The sequence below is a fragment of the Sphaerodactylus townsendi genome, linkage group LG17 (assembly GCF_021028975.2).
Source record: "Sphaerodactylus townsendi isolate TG3544 linkage group LG17, MPM_Stown_v2.3, whole genome shotgun sequence".
Lineage (NCBI taxonomy): Eukaryota > Metazoa > Chordata > Lepidosauria > Squamata > Sphaerodactylidae > Sphaerodactylus > Sphaerodactylus townsendi.
This window is the reverse complement of record NC_059441.1, coordinates 190,523-214,021: the sequence shown is the minus strand read 5'-3', so window position 1 is coordinate 214,021 and position 23,499 is coordinate 190,523.

The following is a 23,499-nucleotide window of genomic DNA, read 5'->3' as shown; positions in this document are numbered from 1 at the left end:
AGGGTTCCATCTGGGTCACAACTTAATCCTGGATTTGCTACTCATTCCAAAGACCTCTGTTTAAGGGAAGAATTCTAAAAATATTTTTTCCTTGCTTAGGTTTACTTGGATACGTAGCCATGGAGAAGGCTACTAGGGTGTGATTAAGAGCTTGGCAAAATTTCTCGTGACCCTACCGGACAGCAATGCTGAAACGCCACGTACGTTTTAAAATCGAGACCTGGTAAATCAGGAGAACAGCAGGGTAGAACGACGTCTAAAAAAATAACATGTTCTTTCCCCCTCCAGAACCTGAATCCAGAAGATGAACAAACCACCTTTAAACTTCCGTCGGTGCAGAATATGACAACTATGACTTTGCTTTCGAAACATTTAACACTTAGGACCTTGTACTGGACTGAAGGATGACAAAAGGGGGCCTGAGGTACAACCCTATTCTTAGTTAAATCAACAGATTATTCTTAGTAAGCCAGGATGATTATTTGCTAAATCAACAGATTAGGAAAGAAGCAGAGAGAATCGCAGATTCTTGAATGACTTGTACAGAAGGGACATTCCAAGAAAAGCTACTTAAAATAGTATCTGTCATTCACCCTGGTGAGTGGCCCTCTCTGTTGTGAAGGATGAACCTGAGCATAAGTAAGTTATCTTTGTCTCACTGGGTGCAAAACCAAGGACACAGTGCTCTGAAAACCTTTTATTATGACTGGCTAAAATGTACAGAATTGACCAACACAGCTATAAGCAACTTCCCCCTGTGCAGAGCTAGGGAATTTGTCCCTGAAGTCACACTGACCTTTTGGATGTTTCCCAACCCAGAAAGGCAACGGTAACCATTGCCCATAATGATGTCGAAGTCCATGGGCTTCGCTGTGAATAATATTCCACACTGCAAGGCCACAAGGCGGCTGTATCTTCAGATATACAGTAAAAAAAAAAACCCACGAAGCATTTAGGAAATAAACAAAAACACACTAGAACAGCAATTGACAAAGTTTCAGCAATTTACTGAACTCCCACAGCAAGTCGTTTAGGTTGAGGGAAGCAATAGATTATTTGTACTTGCTACTGGCATCCTATTGGCCTCTTACTAACACCTGACCTAGTAGCTGTATCACTTGATCTCCCAAGCCAAGGGTTTATGGGCTGTTAGATAAATGTCCTGGTTGTAAAAAAAAAAAGGTAAAGTTTCCCCTTCAGTCGTGTCCAGCCCTGGAGTACCACTGTGAGCAGTGATTTTATAGGCAAGCCTCTTTTGTGGGGTAGTTTGCCATTGCTTTCCCCGGCTATTCTTTACCCCCCTAGCTATGAGCTAGGTACTCATTTACCGACCAAGAAATGGATGGATGGCTGAGTTGACCATGAGCCAGCTGCCAGCATCTCTAACCCACAGGGGCCTCGAACACCTGACTGTGTGACTGGCAGTGCAAGCACTTAACCACTACGCCACAAGGCTCCTAGTGCCTAGTGAGGCAATGAGTTCTGGGGTTTTCTTAAAACTTGCCTGTGTGACTAGTGGCTGCTTTGAGCCTTTAATAATACCCACCATCTAGGTCAGGGGTCTGCAACCTGCGGCTCTCCCAATGTTCATGGACTACAATTCCCACCAGCCCCTGCCAGCATGGCCAATAAACATCTGAAGAGCCACAGGTTGCAGACCTCTGATCTAGGTGTTCTGTACATGTGTCTGTATTTTTGGTACAGAGCTTAGCTCATACCTATGTGGTAGGTGTGTTTATTTTAGAGAAAGAATTGCTGAATTGCTATTCTCTTTTTCTGGGGTGGTGGTGGTAGATTTTGATGGAATGCATTGTGTTCAATAGAAGCACATAAAGCTGTCTCTGTTGCCTAAAGCTGTCTCTTCCTTCCCTTTCCACGTGCCCTACTGTGGGTTTTAGGTGTACGGATGTCAAATGACTCAGTGGAAAACTAAGTGAAGTGTTCATGGACCAGAGATAGCCTGACACTGAAGAGCAATTGCCAGAAACAGAGCAGCTGGAACTGTGTGCCTGTTGATCCGATCCAGCAAATCAATTTTTATTGTCTTATCTGCTATGGGAATTCCGGTTGGTAAGCCTGCAAGCATCCTCTCATTTATATCCCAAAGGCTCTCTTTCGTGCAGTGGAGTGAAGGATTCCATAGAGGCCTTTACGAATTGGACACTCTCAGTGGTTCTCAGTTAACATTAACTCCGAGCGGGCACGTGCCACGAAACCATGAGCATCAGGAGGGGGGAAAGAGGTGAGCGCCATTTGTTTCTCTTAGGGCAAGGCTGTGGAAATGTCAGGCTTGTGTAATGTTTGTCCGCTGGCCAGAAACCACAGCAGTTTTTGCACTGCTAAGGAAGTCAGTGTTGACTTTGGTTATGAAGCCTGGGCTTAAAATGTGCTCTTTGTCCTTTTCCCTTGCCTGCACCAAGGACTCTTGCAGTTGGATGCATTTATGGTTTATACCTGGCTGAACAGGAGCTAAGGCTGAACTCTGACTAGGGAATCAGCCCCAGTGAATAAAGCAGGACTGTGTAAATAGTTTTCGGGCAGGGGGGCATTCTTAGCGTCAGTCTTCTGCCCAGAAGCAAAGCTGGTGATGTCATCAGGAGGGGACAGCTAGGGCTTAACTACATGACACACTCGACTGTCAGCAGGGGCGTACCGCCCAGGGGCAGCGGTGGGATTCAAATAATTTAACAAGCGGTTCTGGTGGTGGGATTCAAATAATTTAACTGGTTGTACACAAGCACCGTTTTAACAACCGGTTCATCCGAAGTGGTGCGAACCTGCTGAATTCCACCACAGCCCAGGGGAACGTATGGGGTCAAAGGTCCCCAGGCTGCGGCCATTTAGTCACGTGGGGGATGGAAAATTGCCCCCAAACCCCTCCTCCTTCCCCCGGGTCCATACACTGACTTCAAGACAACTGATTTGTTTGGTCATGGTGGGGGAGGGTGGCCGCCCATACAGGGGGGTGGGGGGGAGGCGACGGGGCATAAACCTCACATTTTGCACCAGACTACATTTTCCCTAGATACGCCTTTGACTGTCAGGGTTGCAGGTACACAATTGGTCTTGTGGTCAGGCGCAGAGGTGGGATCCAGCAGGTTCTCACAGGTTCCCGAGAGTAGGTTACTAATTATTTGTGTGTGCCGAGAGGGGGTTACTAATGGGTGATTTTGCCACGTGATTTTTGCCTTAGTTACCCCCCTCCTCTCAGCAGTAGCGCCCAGAATTTGAAGCAGTCTAGCAGGAGGTGGCAGCCTGCGCCTGTGTGCATTCATTTCCCGCCCAAGGACCGGCGCAGCGGCTGCGTCCTTGCTACAGCCCCGCCCAGGAATGCCCCGCCCCCGGAATGCCCGGCCACACCCCCGTTGTGCCCCGCCCAGCCCCATTGACGCTACGCCACAGTTTGAATCCCACCACCATGGGAACCTGTTACTAAAATTTTTGGATCCCACCACTGGTCAGGCGTATGTTGGGGGAATTCACCTTAAAAAGCGCTCATCTGGTTGGTACTGTGGGAGGGTGCTTCAGAAGGGAAGAAGAGCTTCCCGTTTCCCTCATGGTCCACAGTTGCCACTCAAAAAGGCATCAAGAGGGGCTTTTGGCTTCTTGCCTCTGATCCCATGCATCTTTCTTAAGACATGTAGAGCCAGAGAAAATGGGCAAGTCTCTCCCCTGCTGCCCTTTCTGTTGGGAAAAACAGGGTGAGGGAGAAACTGGACGTTCCTTCTCTCCCCCTTACAGCACCCAGCAAAAGAGCTCTTTTGACTGGAAGGAAGCTGCAGCAGCTGCTTGGCAACTGGTTCTGCTTCCTGCTTTGATTAAGTCAGGTTTGGTGACTTGTGTCCACCATCCAGGCGAGATCTTTCCTATGGTACAGTACGCTTCTAAGACAATAATCCCTTCTCAATAGGTACCGAGCAGTGTGGTGAACTCACTGGCTAAGATACAATGGGGACATCCGGGGACAATTGACCCAGGCACCCCCCAGTAAAGTCGTGCGGGGGTGCAAAATTGCACCCCACACCCCTTCCCATTCCCCCCCTCGGCCTGGCCCCGCCCCAACAGACTGCTTCAGACAGAGCCAGCTGAAAGACCAGTCTGTTGGAAAGGGGCCAGGCCAAGGAAGGAAGGAGGCCCTGCCCTGTCAGGCTGCCGGGAGACCGCCCGAACACAAAAATTAGTGAAACACGGGGAGGGGCCGTGGCCTGGGCTCGGGAGAAGCCTCCTTCCCACCCCCGCCACCCAAAACCCCAGTCGGGCCTGCAGGAGCCTGGCGGAACCCTCCCCTGCCTCCTCCCCAACCCCCAAAGCCCAGCAGGGCCTTCAGGGGCTCGGCAAAAGCCTCCCCTCCCATAGCAGACGCCTCCACCACTCCAGCTTCAGCGTTTTTTCCTCCAGCGGAGACAGGGTCACTTTCTCAGCTCAAAAAACAAACGCTAACACTCCCTTTCAGAGAGGGAGGGGCACTCCAGCCTGCTCTGCCCATGGATCACAGGATCCACGGGCAGTGCCAGCTCTCCAGCTGTGCCAGCTCTCCAGCTCTCCAGCCACCACAGTCAACGACCCTTTCCCAGGGGTCACCTAAGACTCTCCGCATCAATGTTCTCCATCTGTAAAATGGATAAATACTAGGGTTGGGAGTCACCACGACATGAGGAACTGTATTAAAGGGACGCAGCATTAGGAAGGTTGAGAACCACTGGTATAGAAAGAACCATTTGCCTGTTAACAAGTGTGAAGGGTGCAGTTAGCAAGCTTGATTTACATGTATTGGGTGGGACCCACCCATTTAGCATGTGAATAACCACGAAGATAGCATAATCAATTAGTGAGGGCATCTGCATTGTAATAGCCTGGCCTTTTGATCCCTTTGATTGCTTACTGCCTAGAGTGGTGGGTGGTAGTAGGTGTGTTTTCCTGATCCAAAGTTTTTCTAGTCTCCGTGGGTCTTGGAACAATTTCTCCCCATAGATATGTTCAATTTCACCTTTTCTTCCTTATATGGGAATATTCCAACTCTTTAGCCCCCCTAGTGGACTCTGGGTTACATTGGCATTTTCTCAACATGCTATTGTACAGATACGTTGAGAAGATCTATCTAGCCTCTGTGGCTTAATAACAATTTTATTGATAATAAACTGTTTGCTACTGTAAAAAAGTAGGGGTGTAACTTGACCCTTCTCAGTCTACCTTTGGAAAATCATCATCCCCCTTCTGTAGTTTTACTTGCTGATCAGGGCTTTATATGGAGTGCTACACCAGAGACCCATGCCACTTAAGAGACAATAATTATACTTAGGAATTGCAAAAATCTAGACGTACATCATTGTACATCATTTTCTTACACGTGCCCAGTTGAACACTGACTAATAAATGATGTGAGTAATCTCTAAGGAAACAGACTGGATTCTGAAGAAAGCAGAAGAGAAATAGCTCTGAAAAAAAGCAAAGAATCAAGAATAATTTCCAAGGGTGATGACTTCCTTTTACACTTAACTTTAAAATAAAGGCATCGACACATCAAGGTGCATCATTGCTTTGCTCATAATGCCCATATTTTCGGATGTCAGTCTGGAGTACTTTCTATTTCCTGGGTGACGATCTGGAGAGATTTATGCGTGCTTCATTCCATTTGGATTAAGTTCCAGTGTTTTTCCTTGGGTCTAAATAGTGCCTTAAGTCCAGATTCTGGAAGACCTTATTGGATGAGCTGCTTCACAAGAACACACAAGAAGCTGTCTTGTGCTGAATCAGACACAAACATAAGCCACTTTGTCCCAGTCCGCTATCCGTACTCGGTGCTGAATAACTCAAAAGAAACTTTGCTGGACACTTGAGGTGCCAACAAAACTCTTATTTACTACTCATAAACATAATACACATAACAATCATGAAACACACAATCCTTAAATGACTCTCATGTCATTAAACCGAGAGACAGGTTGCATTTTAACAATCTCATAGAAACTCTAATCTCAAAGTGATAAGAGTGCTAAGCTAAACAATCCAGCGGGCTGATCTGCCCTCAGTGTCTGACCAGATCTCGTAATTTTCATCGCATTGTGGAGTTCTACAACAAATATACGTACAAAAATATGACTAATACATAATGAAGATTACCCCAGGTAGTACCTTAAATATATTCCGACATTTACAGGCTCTTTCTGCTCCTACGGGCATGAATTGTCCCTTGTCGGGATACTTTTTCCAATTTCTGAAAGAAAACAATCCACATCCTAACGTATAATTGTCCAAGAGATGGAATGTCGCATCGACAAACCCTCCCCAAATCGCCCAGAAGGACTCGCAAAGTGAGTCCTGCTCACTCATTGGTGGGCGACATTCCAACCACTCACCCAAACCAGGTGCAAACAATCCAGTGCCCCCTCCCCAAATTCCATAGACTTCCTGAGAGGCAGTAAAACCTTTGTTCTGTTTGCAATATTTTTTTTAAGTCTCAGGTAAAAAAAGATTTTACATTGAATTTCCCAGTTGTTATTCCTAAAGGATTCCACTCCCTACCCCTCTTTTACAAAGAATGCCACCCTTGGAGGGTGAGAATTGTGCCTTAGAATCATTCATATTCACACATCTGTAAATCCTCGTTGCTCTTTGAGATTCTTCCTTTTATATATTTGGGAATGATGCTTTTGTGTTCTGCTATATCCGGTGCATAATTACCCCGCAAGTGGAGAACAAATGCACAGCGTGGCACATCTCAACTTATTGGGGAATTTAAATATCAAAGCTCTGCTTGTGTCACTCTCTACGGGATTATTATTACTCACCTCTGCATGTCTGGCTGGAGAAACGTGGTAAGCTTGTTTGTTGAGCAATGCAGAAGGATTACTCACTCTGAGGGCTCTAATGTTCAGAAGACACGCTTCGGGTGATCATTTTTATGGAGTGGAGGGGGGCAGGGGGACACAAACAGAGAGCGTAAATGTAAATACCATATTATTTATTCATTCATTCATTCATTCATTCGATTTGGTAAACCGCGCTACCCCCGAAGGGCTCAGGGCGGTGTACAAACATGACAATCAATACAATATAATTAAGAACACAAATCGAATAATCCCAATTAAAACAATAAATACAATACAATAAAAACAGTAGCAGTAATAGCCCATCCATAACTAAGTAAATAGACGACATCCGGTATTATACCCCGGTATTATATATTGTGACAGTGATGGCTGCAGCCATTCTTGATAGTGTGTGTAGGTTAAGTGCCCTCAAGTTGCTTCCGACTGGGGTTGTCAATCCCCAGGCGGGACCAGGAGCTCTCCTGCTATTACAAACGGTCTCTGGCCGGGTGACAGTGTTCACTTTCCCTGGAGAAAATGTCTGCTTTGGAGGGTGGACTCTATCATAAGAACATAAGAACATAAGAACTAGCCTGCTGGATCAGACCAGAGTCCATCTAGTCCAGCACTCTGCTACTCGCAGTGGCCCACCAGGTGCCTTTGGGAGCTCACATGCAGGAGGTGAAAGCAATGGCCTTCTGCTGCTGCTGCTCCCGATCACCTGGTCTGCTAAGGCCTTTGCAATCTGAGATCAAGGAGGATCAAGATGGGTAGCCATAGATCGATTTCTCCTCCATAAATCTGTCCAAGCCCCAAAGCTACCCAGGTGAGTGGCCATCACCACCTCCTGTGGCAGCATATCCCAAACACCAATCCCACGTTGCGTGAAGAAGTGTTTCCTTTGATTAGTCCTAATTCTTCCCCCCAGCATTTTCAATGGATGCCCCCTGGTTCTAGTATGGTGAGAAAGAGAGAAACATTTCTCTCTGTCAACATTTTCTACCCCATGCATAATTTTATAGACTTCAATCGTATCCCCCCTCAGACGCCTCCTCTCCAAACTAGAGAGTCCCAAACGCTGCAGCCTCTCCTCATAAGGAAGGTGCTCCAGTCCCTCAATCATCCTCGTTGCCCTTCTCTGCACTTTTTGTATCTCTTCGATATCCTTTTTGAGATGTGGCGACCAGAACTGAACACAGTACTCCAAGTGCGGTCGCACCACGGCTTTATATAAGGGCATGACAATCCTTGCAGTTTTGAGGGTCCATAACATATCCTGCTGAGTCCATTACACTGTCGGAAACGGGGTCACCAACCTCAGAGATTTGAGGGGCAGAGCCTGGGAGAGTGGGAATTAGGGAAGGGAGAGACCTTGGTAGGGAATAATGCCAGATTGTCCACCATCCAAGGCAGCTAGTTTGTCCAGGAGAAATGTTTAGGCAACGAATTAGAAAGTGGTTTAGGAAGTCTGAAGATCAGTTGGAATTATGGGAGATCGCCAGCTGGAGGTTGGCAGCCCCCCAATAGGAAAACAGCAAAGAGTAGGGGGAAGCGTGAACTCCACCCCCTCCACCCAAGCCACAGTCCCGATCTTCAGGACAACCCCACACAGCAGCTGTTTAGGGAGGCGTAGGGAAACCACTTTAGATGTTCAATCTCAGAATTACTAAGAGGGTGTGTCATATCTGAGAGTGGGAGAGAGAGCGACATGGCAGAAGGCAAAGTTCCAGGGCTGGAAGAAGATTTCTCTGTAGAGATCTGGTGAAGGATAGCAGGTTTGTCTTGCAGGAATACCTCTTAGCCAAGGGCGCTGGTAATCTCAAACCAACTGGCACGCAGAAACAGGAATGGAGCGAGGGGGAAGTGCGCCTCGTGTGCGCACGCACCACACGCCCCTCCAAGCCCCCGGAACACCCTGTCCTGCCCTTGGAACACCACACCCTCAGAATGCCTCCGTAGGGGCGCCCGCCCCGGTGCGTCGCACACCCCCAGCCCCTTGTCCCCTTTGCAATACACCTCTGCACAGGAATAAACAGGTGTGCCGATTGAAATTATCATTAAGAAGGAGAATGAGCAGGGAGTGTGGGGGCCGCTGCTATAGAAGGTAATTAAGAATCGCAAAGCATCTCAAGAGCCGCAAAGAGAAGGCAAAGTAAATATTTCACTGGCCTCTAAGTAATGGACTTGTAGTTAAAGAGAGAACTAAAAATAGACTGGTAGAAAGAATAGCGAACCTTGCTACAAAAATCACAACAAGCCATGGTATCAGGCAAAGTCCACTGCTGAATTAAGTTCTGACAAAGAACCAAGGTGTTGGTGGTAAAGGGCAGTCTATACAGTGGTTAGAGTCTTGAACTTAGACTAGGGTAGATTGCCCAACCTTCAGGTGGGCCTTGAAGTCTCTCAGAATTACAAGTGATTTCCAGCCTATAGCCCGCTGATGTTTAGAAGGTGGACTCTATGGTATCATATCCCTGCTTTATGGTATCATATCCCTGCCACTTTAGAAGGTGGACTCTATGGTATCATATCCCTGCTTTATGGTATCATATCCCTGCCACTTTAGAAGGTGGACTCTATGGTATCATATCCCTGCTTTATGGTATCATATCCCTGCCACTTTAGAAGGTGGACTCTATGGTATCATATCCCTGCCACTTTAGAAGGTGGACTCTATGGTATCATATCCCTGCCACTTTAGAAGGTTGACTATGGTATCATATCCCTGCTTTATGGTATCATATCCCTGCCACTTTAGAAGGTGGACTCTATGGTATCATATCCCTGCCACTTTAGAAGTTTAGCTTTATGGTATCATATCCCTGCCACTTTAGAAGATGGACTCTATGGTATCATATCCCTGCCACTTTAGAAGGTGGACTCTATGGTATCATATCCCTGCTTTATGGCATCATATCCCTGCCACTTTAGAAGGTGGACTCTATGGTATCATATCCCTGCCACTTTAGAAGGTGGACTCTATGGTATCATATCCCTGCTGAGCCCCTTTTCCTCCTGCCATCCTGCCCTTTCTAGGATCTGCTCACAAATCTCCAGGAATCTCCCAAGTTGGAGTTGGTAGTCCTTCTGGGGAGATGATGGTTCTACCGTTTCTCCTTCTCATCAGAGCTCATTGACCATTCAGGGTTGTTGTGAAGATGCGGTGGAGAAGGGGAGACCCTGAGCACCTTGAGGAAAGGGCAGGATAAAATGTAGTAACTAGGTCCAACCTCACTGATCCAGGAGGGCTGAAGGCAATAGCCCAAAATTAAGGGAACAAGATATACCTTGTGAGTGCACCTTTGGAGCATGACTTAAGAAGTGACCGGTCTTAGAGGGTTCTTGTAACCTGCATCAACCAGTAGTAGCTAGTGGGAGCACCTGATGCACATGGAAACCTTACAGAAAGCCGCTTTCAACACTGGCCTGAAATTACATAACCTCTTGCACAAGTAAGGAGTGCGAGAACTGACGTAGAAACAAGCACTTCTCCAAGGCTATGTGGAACAGCACTAGCAGCTACTTCCTTTCACTCAAGGTTTTTTTGATCCAGGTTCTGTGGGCAGAGCTTAAATCTGCTGGGTGTGAGGCAGGGAGAGATTCCTAGGACATTTCTGCACAGTCAAACTATATCCTGGGTTGAGCAAGAAAATTATCCCTGTGCAGCTGAGAGTTCTGCACGGTTCCTGGTGCTAAAGCAGGTTTGCTCCTGTGTTGCCCCACGATATTTCCCTTACCCTGGGATTTTCAAAAATTGCCAGTTCGGAGGTTCTTTTAAAAAAACTGTGCTTTTGCCAGCTACCGTGCAAAAACCAATCGGGAACAGAACCGGTTTATTTTTCCCACCCAGCTGCCTGATCTCCCTCCCTGTCGTTCATTCAAGCTGCCACTCAAAAACAAACGCCAATCAGAATGCGGGACACCGGGCACACTCAGAGATAGATGCTTGCTGCTGCCACTCAAAAAACAACAGCCAATCAGAATGTGGGACACCAGGCATACTCAGATATGCTTCTGAAGTAAATACAGACTCATGCAAAAGAAATTGGAGTATTTCCTCCCAGTTTTCAATGGATTCCTTTAAAAAGCGGGCAGCCATGCGGACGGACACCCTAGGATAAAATGCTGGATACCAGGTTAAAAAAACGTGGTGGTGTAAGGGTATAATTTTGCTGTGCAAAAAAGGCCCTAGTGTAAACGATTGAACTGGGCTTGTACAGATGTGCTCCAAATGGAGCCATCCTGGAATCCCAATGCCAGTTCAGGAAGAACATAGAATTAATAACAGGAAAGGCGGTCTGAAGATCCTAAAGAAACTGACAGCCTCCTTTTTTTCCTTCCAGGGGCAAAGGAATTGGAAGGAGTTATCAGGATAAAAAGAACCAGACTTTAGCACCGTGGTGGCGAACCTATGGCACTCCAGATGTTCAAGGACTACAATTCCCATGCTGGCCAATTGGCCATGCTGGCAGGGGTTGATGGGAATTGTAGTCCATGAACATCTGGAGTGCCATAGGTTCGCCACCGCTGCTTTAACAGATTCCTGTTCAAATTACGTCTTGCCTGTGGCTGCTTTGGAAGGTGGAAGGTGGACTGTATAGCATTATTCCCTACTGAAGCCCTCCCCACCACAAACCCTGCCCTCCTGAGGCTCCGCCCCCAAATCCTACCAACAAATGCCAGGCTGACTCTTTCCCTGCATCTATTTGAGCCTATTGCAAGGTTCAACAATATCACCTGCACTATCAAGGGCGTACTCACCTGGGAATCCTTTGCTACAATACATACACTGTTATCTACTTGGGCGGGGGGGGGTCTTCTGCCCTTTACATTGGCCCAGCTGGGCTTGTCAGGAGTTGCAATGAAAGCAGGTCAGATGTTAACAATGGAAACAAAGTAGTGGGGAAGGATTGGAATCTGTCTGAATATTCAGTAACAGATTTGAAGATTGCCAGACCTTTAGCAAAGCAGTTTTAAAGAGAGGCACCTGTGAGAAGCTGCCGAGCTGGCATTTGTGTGCAGGTCTGATGCTATAAATTTGGGCTCAGTTTGGGCTGGGAGTGGTTTGACAAGGGAAAGTCATTGTTCCTCTTTTGCAGGTTTATTATGTGCACTGTTCATTCATCAGCCAGTGGGAGCGGTTCCACGCTCACCCAGATTGTAGCCTTGACTCCTTTGACTGAATCTTGATTTCATCTGTACTCAGCAATATAATGGAAACACAATGTTTTTGTAATGTTTGCTTTCCAGACTTGGCTTGGTCATTTCTCTACCTTGATTTGTAACTTTGTACATATATCTGTATCTAATAAAGTAGACAAGGGCTCATTCCGCACATGCAGAATAATGCACTTTCAAACTGCTTTCAGTGCTCTTTGAAGCTGTGCGGAATAGCAAAATCCACTTGCAAACAGTTGTGAAAGTGGTTTGAAAACACATTATTTTGTGTGTGTGGAAGCGGCCAAGGCCTCATGAAAGTTTATGGTTCATGATTCCACTAGATTTTTCTTTGGGTCTCTCTTATTCTCTTCGTTCCATATACGATATAGAGTTGCTGATAGATTTTATGCCTGGATTTCCGCCCCACCCCAGTTTTAGGAAAAACAATTCTAACAAGTAAAAATATATTGTCGAAGGCTTTCACGGCCGGAATCACTTGGGTGCTGTGTGGTTTCCGGGCTGTATGGCCGTGTTCTAGCAGTATTCTCTCCTGACATTTCGCCTGCATCTGTGGCTGGCATCTTCAGAGGATCTGATAGTAGGAATGGAAAGCAAGTGGAAAGCTACAGACTTCTTTGTGACTCACGTACCAGGCTGCTCTATTCAGAGGGCCTCACCTTTTGACCTCACAGTATATATACTCCACTTTCTTTCCATTCCTACTATCAGATCCTCTGAAGATGCCAGCCACAGATGCAGGCGAAACGTCAGGAGAGAATGCTGCTAGAACACAGCCATACAGCCTGGAAACCACACAGCACCCCAAGTAAAAATATACTATATACTGTGATCTTTAAAGTCTAACTCTGTTTCGGATTGCATTGAGAATCAAATATAGAACCTTTGAAACATGAATCAATATAAAATAGAATTAGCCTGTGTGGAAGTGATGTATATTGCATTTATTTCTTAATTGTGTGTGGTTTGAATGTGAGGAAGGGCCAAGCATAAGAATGGGGAAACTGGGGCATGGGGGAGGGCAGGCCGGGCTCCAAACCCATAACCCAATAGTTCTGTCTTTTGTCATTTCATAAATACAGTATTTTTTGTTATAACTTTGTGGAATTTGGTGTTTGTGTGGTCTTGAATTGACAGGCTGGTATTGCTTGGACCTTGGGTGGTGTTCTTATTGCATATATTCCCTGTACGTTAGAAAAATTGTAATGTGGGTTAGGTTTGTATGTACTTTTTTTGCCGTGAAGTCCCAGCTGACCTGTGGCGACCCCATAAGTGAGTTTAAACCCATTAATTTCTGTAAATTTAAGCGTGCTCAGTTCTGCATCAGATTAGGATGTTGGCAGCAGGGACGTACCACTCAGGGGGACACATAGGGTCAAATGTCTCCGGACTGCAGCCATTTAGTCACCCACACCCCTCCTCCTTCCCCTGGGTCCATACATTGACCTGGCGCAAAGAACGTTGTTTGGTCTTGGGGGGTGGGGGCAGAAAACTCAGATTTTGCACTGGGCTACATTTTCCCTAGAATAGATACACCTCTAGTTGGCAGGATTTCTTTCTAAGCAAATGTGAATAGGAAGGGGCTGCATCTGTTTGTATTTCTCTCTGTTAAGGTTTTCGCTCGGTACTAAACTAATTCTATCCCTGATCAACATAAGGGCTGCTGGTGGAAGAGCAATTAATGTGGAATGCTGTAGTTCAGTGGTGGCGAACCTTTTCAAGACCGAGTGCCCAAATTGCAACCCAAAACCCACTTATTTATCGCAAAGTGCCAACACGACAATTTAACCTGAATACTGAGGTTTTAGTTTAGAAAAAACGGTTGGCTCAGAGGCGTGCGTTACTCGGGAGTAAGCTTCATGGTAGTCAGTGGCTCTGCTTTGAAGCAACCGTGCAACTCTTCCAATGGGTGAATCACGACCCTAGGAGGGTTTAGAAGCAAGCCCCATTGCCAGCAACTGAGTTTACTCCCAGGTAATGCTTTAGCTCTTCGCATGAAAACAGTGGGGTTTAACAGCACTTAGCAGGGTTACCTACACTGCTTCCCCAAAACTAGGTCTTAGGTTTAATGCTAATAATTGAACCCAGCAGCCCAGACCAGCCTAGATGTGTGTGTGTGTGGGGCGGGGGGGCGACTCTGTTTGCATGTGCCCACAGAGTGGCCTCTGAGTGCCACCTCTGGCACCCGTGCCATCGGTTCGCCACCACTGCTATAGTTTCTCAGGTAAAGCTTTGCTACAGAATTCTGACACTGTTACAGGGAGGGGATTCGGGGATGTCTGAGTAATCTTTGCTGCTGGTGTAAGGAGAATTACCTGCCTTCCAGAACTGTTTCATAAGGGGGCAGCCACATTAGTTCCTCGGAACAAAAACAACTAAGACTCTTACGGCACCTGAAATCTTAACAGATTGATTGTGGCATACGTTTTCGTGGGCAGAGGGAGGCATGAAGCATTAGCTTTATTTGACAATTTGGAAAGAAAACACTTCACACCTCTGATGAAGTGGGCTCTGCCCCACTGAAAGCTCGTGCCACAATAAATCTGTTGTTTTCGTGTGTTCAAAGTGAGTTTACATTAGCAAGCACAGAAGTTGGGTTTATGTTCTGCATGCCCGTTATTAAGTTTATTTAACATGTTAAAAGTTTTATTTCAGTACATGGAACAAGCAAACATAAAACCCGAACCTTCATGTTCACACACATATTCACTCACTACTTAAATGTATGCTTTTTTGAGTTAACATTACTCTGGCCTTTCAAAGTACCTTCATATCTAATAAGACTTATTGTGAAGCATATATTACCAAAGTGTTTCTTCTTCTGCTTCGATCCAACCCTGTTCTAAATTTTCAATTGCATAATTTAAAAAAAAATCATTTTTCTTGAAATTCTGAAATTGGTCTATTGTGTATAAAGGATGTTAGTTTTGCCATAATTGCATAATCAGTTAATTTACTCCTCCGTGCATTCAAATCTGGGTATTTTTTCTAAAGCAAAGTAGGTGGGCACAATGGCCAGGTGTATTCCCCCCCCCCTTTCAGAATCCCATTCTTTCCTGAGTCACATCCCTGGAAATTTCCAGGTTCCGCTTCTCAAACAGTAGCCCAGTGACTAGCATTTCTTCCAGCGCATGCATTTGTGAGTCACCGCTCACTTCATCAGATGGACAGAGGGTTCATCCAAAAGCATTTCTCCTAAAAACTGCAAACAACAGAAGGGTGGGGGCGATCCATGGTACAGGGAGGGGCTGGTTCAAAACAAGATTTGCTCAAAAGAGCCATCAGTCGCCTCAGGGTGGAGGAGGACCCCTCCCAACTGTTGATAGATAAGCAAAGCAGGGTTAACATAAAATCAAGTCTGATCTAGGAAAGCATAGGGTGAAACGGGATAAGCGGACTCAGAAAAGTGGAAAGGAATATAGCAGCTGCCGGATCCCATGCCTTTTGGAACAGATCCCTTGGAAAGGTGAGGGTGATACTGAATTTTTTGGGGGGGAGGTTCTGAAAGGCCATTTTATTTGCCGGGTCTTTGAATGGGGTTAAAACTTTTTGGATGGGGAATAGAGAGATGCTCCTTCCGGCAGCTCCTATTTGGATTCAGGTGAACGGATGCCTGCCGGTTCTCCCCTTCTGTGTGGTCCTGCCGTTTGGAGCAACTTTTGGAGCAACCCTTTTGGAGCAGCAACCTGCCACGCAAGCAAGGAGCAGAGCCGTGCCAGCCGTGCCAGGAGGAGAGTTCGGAGCTGTCCGGGTTGAGTTGCATTTGTGTCGCAACGACGACGTGTACATTTTGTCTAGATGAAATGCAAATTAGCGCGTGCCAACTTTGCTGTGTTTTGGTGGCCCTTTCAGCGTCTGTGGTTAGGCTGGACTGTGCAGGGGCAGCCGGGAAAACGAGTCTCGCCCCACGCGCCTCCCTGCCACTTGGGCTGCCAGGCCTAAAGTTTAGAGCCGGGCTTCGGTTACCATAACAACCCAGCTGCTCCCCCGATACGGGGCAAGGCCGCGGCCGCCGAAGGCGATTGGCTGTCGGCTGGCCATGTGACCCCCCGGGCTCGCGCGTGGCTTTTCTCGGTGGGGGGGGACTGGGCCGATGGAGCCCGGGAGGAGGGCAGGAGGGGGGGCAACTGAGGCGAGGCAGGCCGGCCGGCTCCCCGCGAGGGTCCTAGCGCCGCCGCCGCCGCCGCCGCCGCCCTGTGCAGGGGAGGCGGGGCAGAGCTCCTTCGCGGCTGCCTGTTTCGCACGCAGTCGGCTGACCGGCTCTCCTCCCTCGCTCGCTGCCACCCCGCCTGGGGCTGGTGATGCGGGTGACCCGCTTTGGCTGGAGAGGGCCCAGGAGGAGAGTTAGTCAGCAGCAGCCGCGGAGGAGGAGGGAGGAGGGCAGAGGAGGAGGAGGAGGAGGGCACGGCGGAGTCATGGGAAACACTCGGCAGCCGCAGCCGGAGCAAAAGCAGCAGCAGCAGCAGCGACGGCGGCGGCAGTCAGGGCGGGAGGTCGAGGCGTCGTGCTTAGGTTGAGGCCGGGTCAGGTGGGCCCGTCCGTCCGTCCGTCCGAGGGGCGAATCCCTGCGCCTCTTTTCCCCTCACGGCCGAGGGGCGCGCGGATAGGCGGGCAGGACAGTCCTGGGCGGGCCGAAGAAGGGGCGACGGTTGAAATGGCGGGGCGACGGCCGGCTGAGGGGAGACCGGGACCCCTCGCCTAGTAGAGGCCGAGGCGGCCGCTGCTCTCCCGTCGTTCCCGGCTTGTCCTTGAAGCGATGCGGCGGTGACCGTCCCTGTCTCTTCCCCCCGCCCTCACCCCCACCCCGCCCTTATTATTCCCCCCCCCCGATTGTTTTCCTCTTCTCTCCCCCTCCCCCTCTCGGGTCGTGTCAGGTGACGGTCCCCCGCCAGCCGGGAGACGCGTGAACGACGGTTCCGACGTTCTCAGACGAACGCGGGGCCGGATTGTCCGGAGGGCTTTTTTTTTTTCAACCCCTCGAGGGGACCAAGGGCGCCTCTCTCGCCCTGCCTCTATATCGAGACTGGCCATGGGCGCCTGTCGTCGCTAGACGGTTTATTTCGGCTAGACGGGTCGGGGTGGGGGGGGGGGAAGGGGAAAAAGGAGGCTTAAGCTCTGCCCCCTCCTGGCCGACTCCGGAGCAGGTACGAGGCAGGAGAGCCATGGGCTGCCAGCTGGGGTTGACACTGCCTTGAGCCCTGTCAATCAGAGCTTTGGGTTCTGTTGGGGTGGGGTGCATGGGGGCAAGATTCGGGCTCAGCTTTTGTTTTCTAAGCTTTTGCTCCGACAGGTTATAAATAGACCTGTCCAGACTCACCTGTCAAGGAAGGACACATTGGCAAGTGCCAGAGAGAGATAGAGATAGAGAGACTGGCTGTGTTTAGGCCCCCCCCCCCCCCCCCCGAGTTGGCTACTGTTTGCCCCTGCGATGAATGCCAAGAGGAGGCCTTGGTGCTACTGCTACGTATTCTTGTAAGCTGTTCAGAAACAAGGGCCGGATTTGGGTGTTTATGATTCCTGCGAAAGGAGGAGAGAGAAAATCGAGTTGGGAAATCGAGTCGGACGCAGCAGCGGCAGCGGCGGCCGGACGACACAGAAGGGGAGAAGACACTCCATTTAAGGCTCTTTTTGTTTTTTGGGACACTGTGTAGGGAAGAAAAACCAGACTGAAAATGAAGCCGGACCGAGGTAAATGAATTTGATCAGTGTTTCCATGTCTAATGTTCAGTGCTGAACAATTGATTATATGTGAGGAGCAGTTTAAACCTTTGCATTTGATTTCCTTGTGTATATTTTCAGCCTGGAACTGATCGGGAGACTGTCGTAACTTTCTTTAAAGAAGCTGTTTTGTAAATTATTTGATTTACTTGATTAGTCAAGCGCTGGGAGTTAAAAAAACCCATTGCGGAAAACATCCTTTGCCCCGGGAGATGGTGTGGATTAAATGGCAAACACTACTGGACTGTTACCATTCAGTTGCAACATAACAAAAAAACCCACCCAGTTGCAGGTTACAGTCAGTTTGGTATTTGGCAATGCAGTCTGTGCGTACACGGGAGTTAGAAACACAGCTTCAAATCTTATTCAAAGCATTTAAAACTCATTCTATTTGAATTTTCCCATGTGTGTTTCTGATAAAGCCCTCAATTGCTTTACCTGCTTTGTGTGCATGTATCTGTGGCTAGGGGATAAAACAAATAGGTCGACAGCTATTCATTGTGTCATGTTATTGTGAAGATTGTTTTTTGCCACTAGAGTACTTTGTGTTTCATGACTTCCGGCTTTAAATAATACTTACCGTGAACTGGTGTACATTGCTGCGTTTTGCTATAGTAACCAGCTCAGGATATAACTTAAAATTTTTATAATGCCCCACATATTGCAGCGGTGAGCAATCTCACGTGTTTACCTCCCTTTATTTATGTATGTGTAATTCCATAACCTGAAACAAATATGTAGTCATGCTACATGAATCACATCTGGTATGTAAAAGACATTCTTTAAAGTAGGTCTGTTTCCTGAGGATCTTTAAAAACATTGTGATGCATCAAAAAGGGGAGGGCTTTTTAAAACTCTTGCCTATTGGGTATCTATTTTTAGCTTATTTTTGTATTCAGAAGTACTTTACATTCTGTAGTACATCTCTTAAGTACATGGTATTATTTGAGTGTGCAAGGGCATTTTCGTCTTACCAGTGTTAGAATTGCTTGGAGAAGAGGAGGTGATGGGGTGTGCTGTGAAACAAAGATGTATTATGTATTGTCGATGTTTTCAGAATGGTTTTTTGACTTCACTAATGTCATTAAGATGACATTTCTTTGCGTGCTTCCCTGAAAGTAAACCCTACTGTACGTGTGGCATGATTTTCTTCCCCAGTTATTCAAGCCTATTTGGCCGTAAAGCTGAAATCCTAAATATTTTGGAAGTAAGGCCCAGTGACCTCTGTGAGACTTGCTTCTGAATAAATATTGTACCCAATGCACCAGGAGAATGCAGTTTTGCAAATATTGAATCTCTGGATACATCCCTGAAATTTTGTAACTCCTTTCACAGTCCTTGGAGGTGTTTGCCTAAGGTTCTAATAAACAACAGCATTTTACACTCTGTAGTCAGTTAGAGGGAGAGAGGACTTTGTCTGAAGCCTCTTGTATGTGGAAACCAACTGGGGTATTGATTTGTGGTATCTCAAAGCCTTGCATGCCTTAACAGTAATAAAATGGAGAGTTATAACTTATATCGTTTAAAAGTAAAGTTGGACTGTTCAAGCGTCAGCAGCTATTTGATTAATCAAATAAATTGTAATTTTACTGAACAGTGTTTAACTGTTTCTGTTTTGTTACGGCATCTACAAAGAGTTAAAAGTGTGGCCTAGTTGGTGCCACAGTGAGCTGGCAGATGCCTTTTTTGGAAGGCCAAAACCGAGCAGACGTTTCCATGAGCCAGTTTTCTGCACAGGAGCTACAAGACAGGCAAGCAGTGAAGTATGCAATCACCTGCTTCCGTTAGTTGCAGATTAATAGCAAAAAACATGGGATGAGCAGAGCTTTAAACTAAACTGCTGTACAATGTTTGCTGTACTTGCCCTGCAGAAATGAAAGTATTCTAAATTAGGCTGCAAAAAGACATTTCGTATCTGTGCTTTATTTTTCCTTGATTTGGTACAGCAGGCCTTAATAATCAATAGCCATTTTGTCTTTTCTTTAATGCACCCTCATGATTTTAAGTCAACATAGCATTGAATTGGGCTACTTGCTTGTGCAAATTAAAAGGGAGTATGCCATCAAATTAATTAAAAAGCTGATGAAACCATCTTTATGGAGTTCTCAGCCGAAAAGACAGTTTAATTGAAGAGACCAAATTTTGGTTCTGAAACAAAGAGCACTTGCTACAATTTTCAAAGCTTGCAAGAAAAGAAATGTGAGTAGGCTGAAAGTGCCAGATGTTTTTCTACCAATTTGGGGAGATTTCTCCACACTTTTAAAAAACGTGATGTTCTTTTGTTACTTTCCCATAAACTAAGCATGTGTTTGAGAGATTCAGATATGTCTGAATTAAGGAATTAGTCTGAACTGCAGTTGTTTCTTGGCTGATATCTAAGAATGTGAAAGCCTAAACAGTTTAATCCCCAACATGGTGCCCGTTCATCCAGTGGCGGAGCTACAAGGGGACAGGGTGTGCGCCGTGCACCGGGCGTACGCCTGGGGGGTGGAAAATTGCCTCCAGGCCCCTCTCCTGCCCCCTCGCTGTGCTCCCTTGCAGCGCCCCCCACCCCCCTTCCCACACTTACCTTAGTTCCTTTCCTTTTCTTAGAACTTTTTGAGGTTGAAAAAAAGGCCTGTTCACAGTACAGGCTAAAAATGGCCTGAGGAGCTACAGTTCCCAGGAGACCTTGGGGCTCACAAGTATAGTTCCCATCAGGCCGTTTTTAAGCCTGAACTGCGAACAGGCCTTTTTTTCAGCCTGAAAAAGTTCTAGGAAAAGGAAAGGAACTAAGGTAAGTGTGGGAAGGGGAGAAGGGGAGGCGCCGTGGGGGGGGGGACACGGGGCCCCCGGAAAATATCACCTGTGCACCAGACGCAGTTTGGCCCAGCTATGCCTCTGCGTTCATCTGCTTCCTGCCACCCACTCCTCCAAAATGCCTCTTTCTCAGAGTAGATCTTTCTTCAACTTGCTGGATCAGGAAGTGTTTCAGAAGACCCCAGGAAGCAGCACAATCAGGATTGTAGAGAACATTGACTTGGAAACCGCTCTCTCCACCTCGCAAGGATTTTTGGCTTGGAACCTCCCCAGTCTTTGTGATTGCCTTCTGCCTGCTGCCCTTTTTCAAAGTTCCAAAAGTGTAAAATTCCTTGTTTTTGATTTCCTCTAATCGGGTGATCCACTCCAGCAAACACTGAAAATTTTATTTGCCGTAGTTTTCTGTGGGAGAGATTTTAAGCAGGAACCTACTGATTCAACTCTCAGGTGTTTTCTTTGGCAGGATTGTCTCTCTAGCCTTGAGTCAGGTGACTGTGTTATTCTTTCTTCCTGTGAATAATTTTCATCTACGTGACCCCTGAACGGGACCTTTCATATCATGCAGGGAGTCCATCACTGCATAATACTGTACTGTGTTCCCCAGACCACTGCCTAAACACCATCCATCCTGTTGTGACGATTAACGCACATTTAACAGTACAGTCTATAACCCCAGGTACGATGGTCTTTGCTATAAGGAAGGTGTCCTTGGCCAAATGCACCCTACCCATCTTCCTTTAAAGACCCTACCCATATTTGTGTCCACATCCATGAATGTAAAGGTATGTTAAAGGTGGGGTACAGCTAGGGATCGTAGCACAGAAGCTTCAATGAAGAGCAGTTGAGAGGTATAGCTTCCCAGTATCCAGTGGCGTAGCTACCATGGGACAGGGGTGTGTGTCACATCGGGCGCGCGCCTGGGGGGGCAGCAAAAATGTATTTTTGATATTTTTAGTGTTTTTACTTTGTTGGCCAGCAGGGGGCGCAGTTTTTAGGAAAGTGGCACCAAAATTTCAGGATATCATCCGGCAACACTCCTGCTAATACCAGCCAAGGTTGGTGAAGTTTGGTTCAAGGGGTCCAAAGTTATGGACCCCCAAAGAAGGTGCCCCATCCCCATTGTGTCCAATGGGAGCTAATAGTAAATGGGGCTACCTTTTGAGGGTCCATAACTTTGGACCCCCTTAACCAAACTTCACCACACCTCGGAGGTATCATCAGGAGAGTTTCTTAAAGTTACCCTGAAATTTTGATGCTGCTATCCTGAAAACTATGTCCCCTGCAGGCCGAAAACTGAAAAAACACTAAAAAATACAAAAAACACAAACGAACATTGGGGGGGGGGGGGGAGCAAAACTCGCAGCAAAATTGCGATTTTGCACCGGGCTCCATTTCTCCTAGCTATGCCTCTGCCAGTATCCTATTCTATCCCTGTCCTTACAAGTGTGACTCTTGTCTAGTAATAGCTGAATTTTTCAAATTTTGCAAAAAGTTGGTTCACATGTTGTAGAGACGCCTTATATTCCTTGTGACGTTTGGAGCAGTTGTCAGGTTGAAATTGTGTTCTTAAGTTTGCAGCGTAAATGTATATTTTTGAGGGGAGTGGAATAGATGTTTGGGGTGCTAGCCCCTGAAATTTGTATTGCTGAATCACACTGATGACTTGCATCTAGTAAAAAAACACACACAAAGCAACAACATTGTAGCACGGTTTTGGAATGGTTGATTGGAGAGTGTTCTGCAAATGGCTAGCTGACTAAACCTCTGTAGCTAACAGATAGTAATCAGTAATTATAACAAGCGGCGTGTGAGCTGCAGGTGATGTTACTTCCTGTTTAGCCAGAGCAGCTGTTCTGAAGATGCCTAAGTTGTGTTTCTAGTTATAGATGTCACAGGTAAATGCAGGGAGAGGACAATAAACTGGAAGCAAGGCTATTTCCTGTTGGAGTAAGGAAGCTGCTCTGGCTGTTTTTCTGGCTGAGGGATCGTGTCGTTGGAAGATATAAAGATGCCCAAGAGAGACCTACATAATGTGTTGGATCTGTGGCTTCTTAATAATCCATATATTTTTTTAAAAGACTGCAGATTGAAATCTTATGAATCAGGTTTTCTAGGATTTCATTTTCTGAATCGATTCTAACCTTCACTTGCGCAGCTGAGTAGGATTCCCTGCGTATTCATAACTTTTTTACTGATAATCAAGAATTAAGTGGAATTTAAATGAATAGATCCCAGCTGTGGCAATACGAGGAGCTCCTTCGTGGATGAGAATGTCGTTGAACACTTATGAGATGCGCCAAGGCAATGCTAATGTAATCAATATGAATTTTTTTACAGGTCTGAAAAGCAAAAATGGAGTGGAATTTTTAATTTATAACATGAATTGTAAACAGTGGGCACAGATATTTTCCATCTCCACCTACCTGTGTTTCCCCGCAAATAAGACAGGGTCTTATATTAATTTTTGCTCCAAAAGATGCATTGGGGCTTATTTTCAGGGGATGTCTTTTATTTTATGTCTTTACCCTCCCTTCCCTCCCTTGCATGGCACTCCTCCCTCCCTTTCCTCTCCCTCTGCTAGGGTGGGTGGGCCATGTCCAGATACCGGGGGGCCCTCCCCCACCTTCCCCTTCCCTTGCATGCCACCCCTCCCTCCCTCTCCCTCTGCTAGGGTGGGTGGGCCATGTCCTGATGCTGGGACCCTCCCCCTCCCCTCCCTTGCATACCACCCCTTACTCCCTCCCATCCCCTCCCTTACTCCCCTTCCCTTGCATGCCACCCCTTACGACCTCCCAACCCTATCTCCCCTTCCCTTGCATACCACCCCTCCCCCAACATGACAAGATCAGCTGCGCCAGGGAATCTGTAACTAGGGCTTATATTTCAAGCATCCTCCAAAAATCCCGAAAAATCATGCTAGGTCTTATTTTGGGGGTAGGTCTTATTTTCGGGGAAACAGGGTAGTAGTGGGTCCAAGTTGTGACTGATTAATTTG